Here is a 16,039-nt window from a genome sequence, read left to right as displayed (position 1 = left end):
CAAGATTCAACTTCAGGCCCTGCCAGTCACACACTGGGTAACCTTTGAAACTGTTCACCTCAGAACTAGAACTTGAGCCCATACACGGGGACCGGAACCTGGGCAAACCCCACAGTCTTCCAACTGAGATCACACACCTGGTTTCAGAACTTAATGAAGCTCATCGCAGGAAGAATTCAGTGAGAGAGAAAGTGATAGGTAAGAAGTGGATTATTTAGAGAGAGAAACACACGTCACAGACAGAGTGTCGTCTATCTCAAAATGTAAGAACGGCGCAGTTTAACTTCTTGGGGGGGAGGATTTTTGTGTGAAAAATTCTCACTTAAAAGGAGGCCCAGCCCTCCTCTCAGCTCCTCCCGTGTGTGGCCTTGTTTGCTCACATTAGATGGTCGAGTCTGTCACTCGTTTTCAGAGTGGGGGTGTCCCCTGGGAGCTCTAAGGTTGTTAATATAGAAGTGCGAGATCGAGAGTCCGACTGAGGGACTGTGTACCAATTGTATTTCAGAAAACCTCATAGAAAGCCCAGCATCAGTTTCTTTTTTTTTTTAATTTCTTTTTTTAAATTGGAGGATAATTTTGCTATTCAACAGTGTGAATCAGCCATAAGTATGTATGTGTGTGTATATATATATATATTCTCCCTCATGAGCCTCCCTCATGAGCCTCCCTCCCTCTCCCCCAACAATTTCTTTTTTGACTAGGGTTTTAAGGTCCTGATTATTTCACTTGACCAGAAACTTTGATTAACATATTCCTGTCTCAGGGTCTTTGCATTTGAAGTTGTCTTCCATAGACTCCCCCCTGCCCCCGTCCCCTCTCCGCCATCCATCCCTTCCCCAAAATGCCCACTTGGCTCTGTTCTCCAGAACTGCTGTTCTCCTGTTCTGTCCAGGAGACCTTCCCTGACCACCCTGTCAAAAGCAGGACGTTCCCCCAGTCCCGCTTTTTATCCCCTTCACCCTGCTTTACTTTGCTTTGCAGCATTTACTACCCAACTGGAATTTCAACTCCACCAGAGCTGAAGCTTTGTGTTTTGAGTTCCCTGCTATATCCCCAGTGTCTAAAACAGTGCCTGCCCATAGAGAGACCCTGAATAAACAGGTGAATATACATATTTGTTTCATAGAAGAAAGAAAAAAAGTCACAGTTTATATAGTATTTAACATAGTTCCTAAAAGGTCCAATTGTTTGAAAACATGGAATCTATCAGAGAACAATAACATGTATTTCTAAGCAGACAAACTGGACTCTGTTGTAAATGGAAAATATTGGGGAGAAAGTATAGAAACAAAATGCCTTTGTAATTCTTTTTTCTTTTTTAAACCGTGAGTTTTAAAAGTGTGTAGAGTGCTACTAGGAAACAGAAGCTTTTGCTTAGGAGACAGATTTTTGTAAAAGAAGAGGAAACCATAAGAGGCTTTGCCAAACTTTCTGCTTAGGAAAGTATAAAATGAAAACCAGGGGTTCTGTAATTATTATTAAAGTTGTCTGCTTTCTGATTGACTTGCTGGGCGAGAGGGTCACTCAGGATCTGCCAAGTCAGTGTTTTGAAAATCCTTAGAGCAGACACTTAACACGTGCAAAGAAGAAGTCACAACTGAGAGTCCTTGTGCTTGTTTTTATGGCATTCTCTGGTGAAACCAGAAGAATAGCAGTTCTGTGAGGCCGGAGAAGGGGAGGCCTTGATCTTCACTGAAGACCGCAGAGGCCCGTAGGAAATGCTGGCATCCAGAATGATGTCTCTGAGCATTTCAAACAGTTGGTTCAATTTGGGAATTCAGTGGGTTAATAAACACTTAAAATGTTGGGTTTAATCAAACGTGGATCATTTTGGATGCTTTCTTTCTTGCCACTACGATTTGATGACTGGTGCAGGGGAAGCCTTCATTTTTGTGGTTTCCCGTTTATTCCAGCACAGCTATGAAAAACAGTTTAAGGCTAAAAGTTTTTTGTGCCAGTGGAAAAAAAACAAACCTCAGGAACAATGGCTCTTCCAGCAGTAGTTGCTTCTTTATAGCTGGTCTACTTTCAACCATTTTTGGTCCAAGCCCTACACAATGTGTATAATTTCATATTAAGAGTTGGCTAAATAACTTTAGAGTTAGATCAAGGTCAGTAACTAGATTTTGGTAAAAATTCTAACATATTCTTTCCATTTGAAAAAAGAACTCTGTGCTTTATATATGTGTTGAACACCTAGGCTGGGCCAGGTGCTAATGTACCTCCATCAATAGGACACAAAGCCCTGCCTCTGAGGGGCTTGGAGGGTTTGATGTGAGGCAGAAAAGGTACACCATCCGTCCTGACCACTGGAGCCAAGTACTCTACTAGTGGCCCAGGACAGTGGGCTTCCTAGGAAGCCCTTGTGGGAAATGGACATATTTGCACGTTGAATGGCTAGAGCCTGGAATCAGGTATGGTGTGTCCTGTGGAGAAGGAGTATACCAGCTCCTGGGAGTCACGCGTGAGCGTGAAATGGGTGAGAAGGAGGTGCAGGTATGGTTCACCGGGCAAAGGTATGGAAGGGCAGGGATGGAGGAGGGTGGGGGGCACCGAAATGGGGCCCAGCTTGTTAGGCTAATGAACTTGAATCTTCTGAAAGAGATGAGCGGGCAGAGCGGTGGCTGTTGAGCACTTGCAGTGTGGCCAGTATGAACTTGAGGTGCTGTTGCTCCCTCAAGTCTCCCAGTGGGGTCTACTCTTTGCGACCCCATGGACTGCAGCAGGCGGCCTCTCTGTCCCTCATTGTTTTCCAAAGTTTGCCTAAGCTCATGTCCATTGAATCGGTGATGCCATCCAGCTGTCTCCTCTGATGCCCTTTTCTCCTTCTGCCCTCAATCTTTCCCAGCATCACGGACTTTTCCAATGAGTTGTCTGTTCGCATCAGATGACCAAAATACTGGAGTTTCAGCATCAGACCTTCCTACAAGTATTCAGGGTTGATTTCCCTCAAGATTTGACTGGTTTGATCTCCTTGCTGTCCGAGGGACTCTCAGGAGTCTTCTCCAGCACTGCAGTTTGAAGGCATCAGTTCTTCAGCACTTGGCCTTCTGTAATTACGGTTCAACTCTCACAACCATACGTGACCCCTGGGAGAACCATAGCCTTGACTATATGGACCTTTGTCAGCAAAGTAATGTCTCTGCTTTTCAACACACTGTCTAGGTTTGTCATAGCTTTCCTGCCAAGAAGCAATAGTCTTCTGATTTCATGGCTGCAGTCACTGTCTGCAGTGGGTTTGGAATCCAAGAAGAGGAATTCTGTCACTACTTCCACATTTTCCCCTTCTATTTGCCATGCAGCAATGGGGCCAGATGCCATGATCTTAGTTTTTTAATATTTCGTTTTAAGCCAGTTCTTTCACTCTACTCCTTCACCCTCATCATGAGGCTCTTTAGTTCCTCTTCGACGTGGTATCATCCGCATATCTGAGATTGTTGATGTTTCTCCTGCCTGTCTTGATTCCAGCTTGTAACTCATCCAGCCTGGCATTTCTCATGATGTGCTCAGCATATAGGTTAAACTAACAGGGTTGCAGCACATGGTCCTGTCGTATTCCTTTTTCAATCCTGAACCAATCAGTTGTTCCATACAGGGTTCTAACTGTTGCTTCTTGACCTGCATACAGGTTTCTTGGGAGACAGGTAAGATGGTCTGGTATTCCCATCTCTTTAAGAGCTTTCCACAGTTCATTATGATCCACACAGTCAAATATTCATTGAAAGGACTGATGCTGAAGCGCCAATACTTTGGCCACCTGATGCGAAGAACTGGCTCATTGGAAAAGACCCTGGTGCTGGGAAAGATTGAAGGCAGGAGAAGGGGATGACAGAATGAGATGGTTGGATGGCATCACCGACTCCATGGACATGAGTTTGAGCAAGCTCTGGGAGTTGGTGATGGACAAGGAAGTCTAGCATGCTGCAGTGCATGGGGTTGCAAAGAGTTGGACACGACTGAGCACCTGAACTGAACTGAACACAGTCAAAGGCTTTGGTGTAATTGATGAAACAGAGGTAGATATTTTTCTGAAATTCCCTTGGTTTCTCTATGATCCAGCAAATGTTGGCAATTTGATCTCTCGTTTCTCTTCCTTTTCTAAAACCAGCTTGGACATCTGGAAGTTCTTGGTTTGCATAATGCTGAAGCCTGGCATGCAGGATTTTAAGCACGACGTTAGTAGCGTAGGAGACGAGTGCAATTGTCTGATGGCTAGCACATTCTTTAGTACTACCTTTCTTGGGAATTGGGATGAGGATTGACCTTTTCCAGTCCTGTGGCCACTGCTGAGTCTTCCAGATTTGCTGACATATTGAATTTGAGGTGTGCATAAGTGTAAAATGCATGCTAGAGTTTAAAGATGTAATAGGAAAAAACCAGAATGTAAAATTATGTGTCAAAATGGTGATATTTTGGCTACATTGGGATAAATTAAATTTACTATTAAAATTTGCTCCACCTGTTTCTTTTTTTAAAATGTGAAACCATGAATCAAGGAAAGGTCTCCATTTTGGAGTCTTATTTTTAAAATTATTTTTTTGTGGTGGTGGGTCTTCACTGCTGTGCGAGGGCTTTCTCTAGTTGTGGATAAGGGGCTACTCTGTTGCAGCGTGCTGGCTTCTCACTGCTGTGGCTTCTCTTGCTGCAGAGTGCAGGCTCTAGGCGCAGGGCTCAGCAGTTGCAGCTTGTGGGCTGTAGAGCGCAGGCTCAGTGGCTGTGGCACTCGGGCTTGGTTGCTCTGCAGCATGTGAAATCTTCCCAGACAAGGGATCGAACCCATGTCCCCTGCATTGGCAGGTGGATTCCTATCCACTGTACCACTGTGGAAGTCCACTCCATCTATTTCTTTTTACTTTTTAAAGTATGACTGTTGGAAGACTTGAAGTTACTCACGTGGCTCGTGTGTTTCTGTTGGCCCTCGCTGGGTTAGAGAGTGTGAGGAATGGCTTTGCGAAGGATGAGATGATCCAAGGCCTGCTAAGAGACTTTGAGCAACTCAGGTGAGGATCAGAGGCGGAAAGGATGTGACAAGTGGGAGAGAAGAGGCGGTAATCATGTTTTATTATATCCCTTGTTGTTACTTTTCACTGTTTGTTTCTCAAACAAAGAAATATTGAAGCTAACAGTTATTGCACTTCTACCACTTCCAGACTGCTAGTGTTCTGCATGTGTTAGCTCATTTAATGCTCATAGCAGTCCTACGAGGCAGATACTTTACTGCTGAGGAAACAGAGGCTTACTGAGTTCAATCACTCACTCAGAGTCCCCGCAGCTAGTGAGTGGGGAGCTCACTAGTCTGCCTTTGGAGACCACACCTGGACCCCCGACATGTGTGTGATTCTGTAATACAACCATTAGACAGATTATGAGATTTGTTCCAACATCACTCGTCTTTCCTGTTGTACAGGGACTTAGCCCATTCTGTTTTCCCTCTTCTGCCAGTATTGCTCCTGGTGGACCAGGCAGCTTTAAGAGACCTTCTGGCTCTCAGTTCTTGCACAATCCATGAATCACATCTGTCATAGTTGGGAGGGGTGGGTGGTATTACAGAGTGAGGCCCCTTAGTCCTTCTCTTCTAACTCCTTGGATTATCAGTGAAGTTTAAGAATTGCTGGTAGAGGAAGGGTAGAGGGATAAAGATTGAAGCTTGATTGTCCTGTTTGCTTGTGCCAGTGGCCTTCAGAGTATGTGGGGTTGGAAGGATTATTGATTTCTGGAACCTTTCTTTCCCCTTCTTAGAGCAGCTAATACACCCTTGGGCACCTTTTTGGACTTGGTTTATTTATGGGTGCATACATGCTAAGTCGCTTCAGTTATGTCCAATTCTGCCACCCACTGGACTGTAGCCTGCTAGGCTCCTCTCTCCATGGGATTCTTCAGGCAAGAAAACTGGAGTGGGTTGCTATGCCCTCCTCCAGGATCTTCCTGACCCAGGGATTGAACCCACGTCTCTTTATATTTCCTGAATTGGCAGGCCAGTTCTTTACCACTAGCGCCACCTGGGAAACCATGTTTATGGGTATTAGAGGATAATTTTTAAAAGATAAAATCATGACTCACATATAAATATGAAAGAGTAAATAATGAAGGAGCCAGTAAGATGTCATAGCTTGTTCAAAGGAAAATTCAGAGTAGGCACACATACATATACCATGAAATGAATTTCAGTAGATGCAACTTTGACTTTGAAGCGGGGAGTGTGTTGTCTCTCTGCCAAACAATCCATGTACCTGTCTTCAGGCAAGAATTATTTGCACTGCTATCACTTATGTATAACTTCAGAGTTGCAAAATAACTCAAAAGACTGTGAAAAGTATAAAAACCATAGGATAAGATAACTTGCAAAGTTATGTCCTAATAAGGCCTATTCATCCATTGAATATGTCTTTTTGGTCTATTTTCAAAATCATCCACAGTTTATCCTGAGAAGGGAAATAAATGGGGAGGGGTCTGGGTGGGCAGGCTTTTTATTTTTTATTTTTATTTTTTTCCTTTTGAAAAATATTTATTGAGTATAAATAAATGTCCTATACATTAAATATCAAGAAATATTCATTATTGATTACCAGTCAGCTGTAATACTGAACGAACCACAGAATCAAAATATCCACCCATGGTACAGTAGTGATAATTCCATTCCAATACTGGACACAGTAATGATATACTCACAAGACAGAACAAAACTCACCCAAAAAGGCCATCACTATAACCAACCTATAACACCACAAGAGAAAATGGTTTTGAATCATAATATGGACAGTCCCACCATTCTTTTTTTTTTTTTTAATTTTAGTTTTTTATTTTTTAAATTTTAAAATCTTTAATTCTTACATGCATTCCCAAACATGAACCCCCCTCCCACCTCCCTCCCCATAACATCTTTCTGGGTCATCCCCATCTTTGCCATCAATATATCAGGTCAGTTTGAGATTGTGGAGATATGCTGTCATAGAACTTAAAAGATTTCCATTTCCTTGGTTTTATTTCAAAATTATTACTATTAAGGAATTAAGATGGACATATCCAATGATAATTTTAAGTTAGTCTTTCATAAGAGAAAAGGAATAAAAATTTAGTGTCAAGAAAGCCTCCTCCAAGCAATGAGTCTCTTATAGGAAAAAAAAAAAAAGCAAAATAATTAACTCTTCCTCCAAGGAAAGGAAAGAAACCTAAATCTGTTATGGCAAACTTGGAAAGATAAATATTCCCCAGTCCCAGAATACGCATTTATTTTACACGATATACTTGAATGATGAAAGTCTACGAAGCAGGGATCTGTGGCAATCCAAATTCATCCACCAGGACTCCATCCTTGTTCTTCGTGTCAGTGGGAACACCTTCTGGAATTGCGGGCGCAGCTGCTGCTTCATCCAAATAACTGTCTTCATCAGCCAGAAGCTCATCGCCCAGTACATCCAACTCTGCTTCGAGGTCATCTTCATCTAATTCTGGGGTGCCGTAACTATGACTCAGTGCTTCTTGGATTTCATTTGCATCTTCCATCATATCCTCTAGCTGGTCTTGTAGATCCTCAATCTGGTCAATTCTCACTTGCTTGTATGCTTTCTTCATTTCCTTTACTCCCAATTTCATAGCATCAACCGTGGTCTTGGTGTCCTTCAATGACTGAATGGTGTAGTTGGCTTGCTCCATATTAAATGACTGTTGGGCGAGATTGTCCCCCTGTTGCTCGTACATCCGCTTTTGCTTTAAAACCCGCAAGGCTTTCTGCTTGACCATATTCTTTGCAGGTCCCTCCCTCATCTTCTTGATCTGATCCTTATACTTCACTAGTTCAGCATCCAGCCGAGAAATCTTCTTGTCAATGGATTCTGCTCTGCTGTCCACCGTGCCAGTGCAGTCAGTCAAGCTGGGCGGCGGAGCCTTGGGTTTCACTTTCCCGAAGAATCGGTTCATCTTGGGCGGCCCTGGGCAGGCTTTTTAATCCAGCCTGTATATGTTAGAACCTCCTGATTTTACTCATTCCTTGCTCTCTTTCCTGTGTTCCTCCATCCTGACGGTTGATTTCCACATTGTCAGGTGGCTGGAGGAACATTCTTTATGGCCTCCTGCACCTTACTGTAGAGTTCTCTTTTGTTTTTCTTATTTCTCCCTGGTTACTGTTCTTCACAAAAATAGATCTTGATCATCCATCCGTAGAACTATACATTTTAGGCCTCATCCTGGCCCTTCCGGGATTTCCCAGATGACACTAGTGATAGAGGACCTGCCCGTCAATGCAGGAGACATAAGAGATGCAGGTTCGATCCCTTGGTCAGGAAGATCCCCTGGAGGAGGGCACGGGAACTCACTCCAGTATTATTGCCTAGAGAATCCCATGGACAGAGGAGCCTGGCAAGCTACAGTCCATGGGATCGCAAAGAGTCAGACACTACTGAAGTGACTTAGCACACACGCGCAGCTAAGAGTACCTGCCACTGTAGAGTTGATGTGAAGTTGAACTGAAAGTGCCAAGCATAGAGCCTGGCTGTGAGAAGTGTTAATTTAGGGGCTAAGGGGATACAGTTCAGTCCATAGCAAGGTGAGAGCATGGTGTAAATCAGTAATAGAGGTTTCAGATGGCTCAAAACATCTTTAAACTTCAACTTAGAATATAATTTTGTATGCGTGCTCAGGTGTGTCTGATTCTTTGCGACCCTGTGGACTGTAGCCTGCCAGGTTCCTCTGTTCATGGGATTCTCCAGCTGAGAATACTGGAGTGGGTTGCTGTTTCCTACTCCAACTTATAATTTTAGACCAGAAGGAATCTAGAAGCCATCCACATGTGCCCCTCCTTTGTTTCCTAGGTGAGGAATCTGACCCTAGAGAAGCTGTAACTTAACCTATGGCTACCCAGTTTGTTGATGGTGCTGGAACCTGGGTCTCAGACGGGTGTGCTTGCCTCTGTAACTAGCTGCTACTCTTGGTGACAGTTTGATTCCTTTCTGTGAAGCCAGATGTGGGATAGCTCTGAATTCTAATCATCTTTCTTATCCTTTATGGGATTATGGGGAAGACAGATGAATGGTTAATAGCCTCAGGCACATTCTAGGATATTAGTTTTAGGAACAGCTGTATATGACAAATCAAGTCTTTGCCTGTGATATTCAGTTTAAAGTGCAGGCATTTACCCAGCCCAGGCACATGGCTCAAGTGAATGTACTAGGGTGGGCAGTGGACTTGGGAACCCCCAAGCTTGGATTGTAGTAAAGCCCTGGTGTTGGTAGATAGAATTTGCCTTTTAGTTCCTTAATTTGTTAATAAATTGACATCAAGGGGAATTTGCTGGCTGTCCAGTGGTTAAGACTTGGTGCTTTCATTCCAGGGACCTGGGTTTGATCCCTGGTCAGGGAATTAAGATCCTGTAAGCTGCACAGAGAGGTCAAAAAATAATGTTTTAAAAATTGAGATCAGGGGGCTTCTCTGGTGGCTCAGTGGTAAGGACTTCTCCTGCCAATGCAGGAGACATGGATTCAACCCCTGGTCCAAGAAGATCCCATATGCCGTGGAGGATCTAAGCCTGTGAGCCACAACTACTGAGCCCAAGTGCCCTGGAGTCTGTGCTCTGAAACAAGAGAAGCCACCACAATGAGAAACCTGTGCACCAAGGCATAGAGTAGAGCCTGCTCTCCGAGACTGGAGAAAACCCCAAGCAGCAATGGAGACCCACCACAGCCAAAAGTAATAAATAGTTATTCCACAGCCAAAAATGATAAATGCAGTTATTTAAAAAGTTGAGATCCAGATAATTTTTTCTGCTGAAAAATTGATGGATGTTCCTTTAGAGTTTGGTTTTAGAGCTGAAACTAGGGAGACAGACCCCTACTTGTCACAGGTAGGCTCATCCACACGGCTCTGTGCATGGTCCCAAAATGTGCGATGGTGTGGAGCTGGTGATGAGGGTGTTACTGGTGCTATGGGTGCTCAGAGGTGGTTTTGGTGAGGTAGCTGGGGAAATGCTGCATGTGTCTCACCTTCACTATATGCTTTGGAAAAATTTTAGCTCTTAGTTTGGGATTTTTTGGACCTGGGACTGCCAAGCTTATTAGATAAGGGAAGCCCACAGAGAATGATAAATTACTAGGTTGAGGGAAACCTGGGGGAACTCATCGGGGACAGTAGTTTATGAGGTCTCTCCTCTGTGTTTAGCTCCATGGAGTTCTGTAGGAGATCTGCCATTCTTATTTTTATTTAATCATTTAATTTATTAATTTGTTTTTGGCTATGCTGAGTTTTTGTTGCTGCTTGGGCATTTTTCTAGCAATGAAAGGGGGCATCCTGGTGCACGAGCTCGTCATCGCGGTGGCTTCTCTTGTTGCTGAGCCCTGGCTCTAGGGCACGTGGGCTTCAGCAGTTTCAGCTCCCAGGCTCTAGAGCACAGCCTCAGTAGTTCTGGCACATGGGCTCAGTTGCATGCACGGGCTCTGAAGAGTGGGGGATCTTCCCAGATCAGGACTCGAACCTGTGTCTCCTGCATTGACAGGCAGTTTCTTTACCATTGAGCCACCAGGAAAGCCCCTTTGTTTTGTCTATTTTTTTTTTAATGGACAGTGACCTCTATCGTTGAGTCTCAGACCAGATCCATATAAATGAAAACAAAACAATATTTTAAAATTCTACCTATTAGTATGCTTCTTAATACTTAACAAACAGATCATCAAGACCTGCAAATACAGGATTTAGCAAGATTAGTGAAGTGAAGTTGCTCAGTCGTGTCCGACTCTTTGCGACCCCATGGACTGTAGCCTACCAGGCTCCTCCTTCCATGGGATTTTCCAGGCAAGAGTACTGGAGTGGGGTGCTGGTTCAGTATTATTATTAGTGTCATAGAGGAACAAAGAAAGTCCCTGTGATCCTGCTCTGAATCTGTATTGTCTGTGGCTACTTTGTACAGTTGGGCAGGTTGTGTACTGCACAGTGGGTCTAGCCAAGAGGGTGAAGGAGGCTGAGATCCAGCCTGCATGCTCTGTTGCCAAGGCACATGCCCTGGTCCTGGGCAGCATCCCAATTCATCAGCCCAGAGCAGGTGCCGTTTTTAATTTGCTATCCTCTTGCCAAGCCAAGTTGCCACCCAGACTGGAATATCTTTGACTGGCACAGAGGCGCTATGTGAAGCAGCTTATGTCTTGATTATTTAACTGGGAAACTTATTTAGAGGTATGGCTTAGCTGTGATATTAAGTTAGATATGAGAGTGCATTTTTATTTAAAATTTTTTAAATTTATTTTTGTTTTTGGCCGCGCTGGTCTGTGTTGCTGTGCAGGGGCCACTCTCTAGTTGCAGTGCCTGGGCTCCTCACTGTGGTTCTCTTGTTGTGGAGCGCAGGCTTTAAGGTACACGGGTTTCAGTAGTTGTGGTGCATGGGCTTAGGTACCCCGCGGCATGTGGAGTCTCCCCGGACCTTGTCCCCTGCACTGGCAGGTGGATTCTTAACTGGACCACCAGGGAAGTCGTGCGAGTGCATTTTTAAATAAGACTGACTGGATAAAACCAAAGTGTGAACTTGAAGTTTAATTTTCCAGATTCAGTAAATAAATTTATTTAGATTAGGAAGCATATGCAGGGCCTTCTGGCCTTTTGTGTGGTCCTCTGTGAGGTATGTAGATGATGATGTATTCAGTGCTGAATAGGGGAATACAGATAAAAAGGTAACCTTCTGACTCATTTCAACGAGAGCTCCCGTGTTGTTGTAATTAAACTTGCAATCCCGCTCTGAACCTAAATTATTGTTGGAACATCTGTCCAACAATTGATGCGTCATCAAGGCTGTACCAATCCCCTGACACGCCTTCTGCCCCAGGAGCTCTGGGTGTGGGCACTGAGGGGCCTCCAGGACTGACCGGGTGGGCTGCCTGCGTGGCTGAGCCCATCCGTGCAGTGTGGGTCCGCTCTGAGTTGCCTGGAACAGAGGGACACACGGGCTCCTTTGGGTGGACACACATGTTCCTTTGGGTGGACTGCAAGACCAGATAAACCTTGGAGGGAGCCCTGGCAGGGCCAAGCCGTGGGCCCTCATGAATCTTGGGGGTTTTACTCGAGTCACTGCCTCATTCAGCAGGACTGTTTCTCTTTCTAGCTGCCGGGTTGAGGGCAGCCTGTGGCTTCTGGGCCACAAAGGACCCATGTCCTCTTCCCATGTCCACAGGGCCCATGTCCTGGCCCGTGACCTCATCACATCTGAAACAGACTGGGCTCTGCCCAGCTCCGAGCTGGCCCCATTCTAGCCTGAGGCCAGCCAAGCGCCTCCTGCTCTGACAGCTGGGCTTGCTTAGGGGTGGGCATCTGTCCGCTGGGCTGGTCTGGCAGCAGGGGCTTCTGAGCACTGACTGCCTCGGTCTGAGAAGTTGGGGGCACGAACTGGCTGGTGGGGCTCCAGGGTCCTGCCCCACTGTGGAGTGCAGCCTGTGGTCAGGGGTCTGTCTCAGGTCACCAAGGGCTGGATGCTGTCAACCTGAAAGAATCCTAGCAGTGAGTCTGTTCAGGGATCCAAGTGGAGGCTGAAAACTATGCACAGGGAGTTTTCTTAATAAAACGTGAACCCTCCGCTTGCTTGCTTCCGAGAAGAGAAAACTGGCTGAGGGAAAGACTGCAAGGAGGAGCAGGTTAAAAACATGGCTGCCTGACTTGTTAGCTGCGGGGAACACCATCTCCTGCCATTAGGAATCGCCTAATGGAACAAACATGTCTCACTGTTGAGTAGTGGCACCAACGTGCAGGACAGCCTTCAGGCTCTGCAGTGCGTGCCCTGGGTATTTTCTGTAAATGATGGCATAACACAAAAAGCAATTCAGCGGAATTGTAAAAGAACAGTTAGGTAAAGTTGCGGGTGTTATGGTTTCTGATGTACATGTTATAAACAGATTCTGATAGATTATTTAAAATGCCCCTCCCGGGTCTGTCTGCCCTTTCCGATGCTCACTTGCTCACTGCAGTTGAATTCCAGAAAGCGTCGGACTGGCCTGCTTACCGCTGCCTCTGTTTGTGTGGAGCCTTCCCAGCCAGGCCAGATGAGACAGCCTTGCCGGCCTGTGGGTTGGCTGTCCTAGGGTCAAGGGCCCGTGCCTCTTGTGCACTGGGGTCCTGAGCATGACACCCCTGTGCAAGGAACAGCCTGAGGTCCCTTCTCTTAAGGGTGGGGAGGCAGGGGAGGAAAGAAGGGTGGACTAGTTAGCTCTTTGATCTTTAGTGGGCACAGTGGTCTCTTCCTTCTCACCTGTTCTAGATTTCCTGGTCCCCTACCTTGGTCTGCTCCCCTGCCTTTCTTCCATGTCAGGATCTATTCTGCCTCTTTGCTATCACTTTCGGGCCTTCCCCCATCTGAATACTTTTGCCACTTGCCTGATTTCTTCCCCTCTGTTTATTCAGAGGCGCTAGAGAAGTTACCACTTCTTATGACAAACTTTCCATATTTCTGTTCTCCCTGCATGCATCTGGTTAAGTGGCTTTTGGGAATCTGGTATTGTATGAGGCTTACAAGGCTCCATTATGTCAAGGAGTCCACAGCCTAAGTCATACATAGATGGAACCGTAGTATAAATATCACATTTTCAACTTGAATGCTGTTTTCCAAAATGGGGGAAAAAAAAGCGCCCACGTTTTTTCTGATTATAAAAGTATATGTGTCTGTGGTTATTTGAAAAAAAAAAAAAAACAAACCACTATAGAACAATGAAGAAAAGAGTAAAAATCAGTAGTATTCTCATTAGCTGGAGAGAACTTCCATTGTTGTTTAGTTGCTCAGTTGTGTCCAACTCTGCAACAGTATTGACTGTGGCCCGCCAGGCTCCTCTGTCCATGAGATTTTTCAGGGAAAAGTACTGGAGTGGGTTGTCATTTACTTCTCCAGGGGATCTTTCCAACCCAGGGATTGAACCCATTTCTCCTGCATTGGAAGGCAGATTCTTTACCACTGAGCCACCTGGGAAGCCCACTTCCATGATCGGGTACCTATTGTTATTCCTTTGTGTGCATATTTGTAAAAATGGGATATCATCCAGTAACTTGCTTTCAGGTATGGCAGAGAGTGGTGTTTTCTTTCTTTCTTTCTTTCTTTTTTTTTGAGCTACAACTATAGATTTATGTTATTGCTTTTAAGGACTTTTTATGGAATTGTATATATTCAGAAAACCGCACAAATCTTTTTGTTTTTTAGATTATTCTTGACTGTGCTGGGTCTTCCTTGCTGTGCAGGCTCTTCTCTGGTTGCGCGAGCAGGGCCTCCTCTTTGCTACGGTGCTTGGGCTTCTCAGGGCGGTGGCTTCTTGTTGCGGAGCAGAGACTCTGGAGTGTGTGGGCTCCATAATTGTGGCACATGGGCTCCGTAGTTGTAGCTCCCAGACTCTAGAGTAACAGCTCAGTAATTGTGGCAGACAGGCTTAGTTGCGCCGTGGCATGTGGGGTCTTCCCAGACCAGGAATCAAACCTGTGTCTCCTGCACTGGCAGGCGCATTCTTTACCACTGAACCACAGGGGAAGCCCCAGAAGTGCGCAGATCTTACTAATGTCTGAACGTTATGCTTCATTATACTTTAGACTTTAGCTGGTCAGCCCCATCCAGTCGACTCAGTCTTGCTTTGTTTTGGTTACCATTTTGGAAATGGATCTGTTTCTTTAGATTATTTTTGTTTCATGACTGAGTGGCAAAATTGAAGGCTTTTATTCTGTGTCTTGAATTCTGGAAAAACAGCATTTAAAAGCTAATTTGAAATTTGTCACGTCATGGTTTTGAGAAATAAACCAACAAGAAAAAAATTTAATAAGGGAATTCACACTATTTTCTTGCTGAGAGTGTAAGAAAACTGATGGAAGTTTGAGCTCTAGAGGTTTGGAAACATGCTAAGGATGTTGTGGTCTCCACATGTTCCTTTTTTAAAATTCAAACACAATAAAATTGACTTATTTTTGATGTTCGGGTCTGTGAGTTATAACAAAGATATATGTACATTCATGTAACCGCTACCACAATCAAGATTCAGAGCAGTTCCATCAACCCACAAGCTTCCTCATTCTTTTTTTTGTGGTCACACCCTCCCACTTGACAACCACTCCTCTCTTCCCCATCATTATAGCTGTGTCTTTTCCAGAGCATCACAGAGCATACAGCCTTTCGATTCTGTGTTTCAGTGTGCTGCATTTGCGATTCATCTATGTTGTGTTTTATCAGTAGCTTATTCCTTTTTATTGCTAAGTAGTTTCACACTGTAGGTATGTACTATAGTTTGTTTATAATCATTTACCGTTGGAGGACATTTGAGTTCCAGTTTTTGGTGATTATGAATAGAGCTGCTATAAATATTCATATAGTTTTTGTGTGAACATAGGTTTTATGTCACTGGGGTTAATACCTAGAAGTGAAATCGCTGGATCATGTGGTATGTGTATGTTTACACGTGTAGTAAAAGTGTTAGTCGCTCAGTTGTGTCTGACTCTGTGACCCCATAGACTGTAGCCCACCAGGCTCCTCTTGTCCCTGGAATTCTTCAGGCAAGAAATACTGGAGTGACTAGCCGTTCCTTTCTCCAGGGGAATCTTCCTAACCCAAGGATTGAACCCAGGTCTCCTACACTGCAGACAGAATCTTTACCATCTGAGCCCCAAGGGAAGCCTTACATGTATAAGAAACTGCTGAATAGTTTTCCAGAGTGTCTGTGCCATGCTGCATTTTTATCATCAGTATCTGAGAGTTCTAGTTGTCTTGCATCCTAGCTAACGGTTGGTGTTACCATCTTTTTTCAATGTAATAGGTAGTATCTCACAGCAGTTTTAATTTGCATTTCCCTAAATAGCTAAAAAACTAAGATCATGTATTGTATTTCCCTTAACAGCTAAAAAACTAAGATCATGGCATCTGGTCCCATCACTTCATGGGAAATAGATGGGGAAACAGTGGAAACGGTGTCAGACTTTATTTTTGGGGGCTCCAAAATCACTGCAGATGGTGACTGCAGCCATGAAATTAAAAGATGCTTACTCCTTGAAAGGAAAGTTATGACCAACCTAGATAGCATATTCAAAAGCAGAGACATTACTTTGCCAACAA

At 44.5% G+C, this 16,039-nt stretch overlaps 1 protein-coding gene and 1 pseudogene across 1 annotated transcript in view; one reads left to right on the top strand and one right to left on the bottom strand.

The window, feature by feature from the left end:
* CMTM4 (CKLF like MARVEL transmembrane domain containing 4) overlaps positions 1–16,039 on the top strand; it is a 73,502-nt gene that overhangs the window by 10,780 nt on the left and 46,683 nt on the right. The gene's annotated exons all lie outside the window — the stretch shown is intronic.
* On the bottom strand, positions 7,213–7,919 carry LOC138418066 (charged multivesicular body protein 5 pseudogene; annotated as a pseudogene).

The sequence above is a fragment of the Ovis canadensis genome, chromosome 14 (assembly GCF_042477335.2).
Source record: "Ovis canadensis isolate MfBH-ARS-UI-01 breed Bighorn chromosome 14, ARS-UI_OviCan_v2, whole genome shotgun sequence".
NCBI lineage: Eukaryota > Metazoa > Chordata > Mammalia > Artiodactyla > Bovidae > Ovis > Ovis canadensis.
The sequence above is the reverse complement of the archived record's forward strand: the minus strand, read 5'-3'. Positions and strand labels throughout refer to the sequence as shown.